The sequence below is a fragment of the Neolamprologus brichardi genome, chromosome 2, assembly GCF_056152115.1.
Source record: "Neolamprologus brichardi isolate AB-2024 chromosome 2, ASM5615211v1, whole genome shotgun sequence".
In the NCBI taxonomy this organism is placed as follows: Eukaryota; Metazoa; Chordata; class Actinopteri; order Cichliformes; family Cichlidae; genus Neolamprologus; species Neolamprologus brichardi.
This window is the reverse complement of record NC_142105.1, coordinates 34702501-34704134: the sequence shown is the minus strand read 5'-3', so window position 1 is coordinate 34704134 and position 1634 is coordinate 34702501. Positions and strand designations below refer to the sequence as shown.

Below are 1634 nucleotides of genomic sequence, written 5' to 3'. Positions count from 1 at the left end.
TCATATGGTTGTTACATAAATGAAGCCAGTTGATGGATGGGTAAATGTCACCGTGCTTCCTTTACCGCTTGGCAGAGCAGATGTCGAAATGTCATCATGTTCCTTTTAAAATCAGCAGAAAAACCTACTTTAGTAAAGATTCGTCCGACCCTGATTTACTGAGCACCTGATGTAGTGTTTAGCTTTATGCATGCTTTTAAGATAGTGTCAAAAAATAAGCTGTCAAAATCACAGGGCGAAACAACACAGGAAATAATTCACACAGAGCTAAAAGTTGCCACAGAAGCAATAAAGAAACTTAAACGAAGACTCGCGTTAGAAAGGACGCATCTGCAAAATATTTTGTTCATTTTCTGAATTGACAATTTAGTGTTAGTAAAGTCAGGGCACAGATGCACATGTCTGCAAAGAACCATTTTATTATCTAAAACAGAGAAGACCTCGAGTTATAGGCCAGTTACTCACCACACAGGAAGTTATTTTAGGTTACAGTGGGCTGCTTAACTCTGAGACTCTGAGACTTGATGCAACCTCAGTGTCTCTGCGCATACACCGGGAAGGAAGACATACTGCATACACGTTCTCTCTATAACCATACACAAACCAAAGAAGCACAAAGCTGCTGGTCACTTACTGGTGAAGGTGTGCTTGCTGTATAATCTTCAGAAAAGGTGGGTTCACTTTGAGTTGAATGTTGAAATTCTGCATTTGTGAGTGTGTGAATGCTACAAAAGAGCGCGGATGTTTCTCTGTGCTAAAAATAGATGAAAATGTGTGAATAGGAAAGGGGGTCTTTAAAAGGCAAGAGCTGCTGCAAAAGATGAGAAACTCACTTTGATTAAAATTCAAAAACAAGATTTCAGTTGGTTTAAATTTTATTAAAAAGTCGTTTTATTCTGTATTATGAACATTGAACTTCCTAAAACTGAAGTGTGATTGAAACCGTGTCAAGTTAATTATGGTAAATTCTAAAAATACATATATATGTTAAAAATATAAGGTGCCTTAATTACACAGAGCAAAATTGAAATACTTCACACTGCGTAACCAAATTACAGTCATAAAATGAAAACTGTCAACGAGCGCTTTTATTGCACAACCTAAAAAGTCAAGTGTGCGAAGTGAATCTGATAAAAGATGCACAAACAGCAAATCTATTTGCTTCTAACTACCTGCAAATTAAAACAAATCGATTAACGTGTGTCAACAGAGGGAAATAACTTTTGAGGATGATCATCATAATTTGTTGATGGCGCTTCCTCACACTGAGCTTATTCTCGCTCTCTGCAGTTGATACGTTCTTGATCTCCGTAGCAAAGCCAGGTCACAAATCCTTAAGTAGTCTGGTGGTTTGAGTTGCCACAATCCTCTGCACCCAATTTCCATGGGGCACAAGTTTATTTTCCAGACTAACTGCTTAACCTCAGATGCTAGCTCCATGTATCTAATCTCCTTCTTCATATGTCTCGCCCCACCCCACTTCCCGTGGCCCAGTAAGCTCTGCAAAGTAGTCAGGCAGCCCCACAGAGTGTTAGACCACAGTGCCAAATCCAATACTGAGTTTGCTGCTACTTGAGCCGGTAGCCTCTAATGTCAGCTGGCATTTTCACGATCCCTCAAATTGCTGAAATGTC

At 39.4% G+C, this 1634-nt stretch overlaps 1 protein-coding gene across 1 annotated transcript in view; it reads left to right on the top strand.

The window, feature by feature from the left end:
- Positions 1-530: 530 nt before the first annotated feature.
- The window catches only part of clnk (cytokine-dependent hematopoietic cell linker), a 13939-nt gene continuing 12835 nt past the window's right edge, over positions 531-1634 (top strand). The window contains exon 1 of the mRNA XM_087829970.1: positions 531-671. The gene's annotated coding sequence lies outside the window, so the exon portion shown is untranslated. The remainder of the gene's footprint in view (positions 672-1634) is intronic.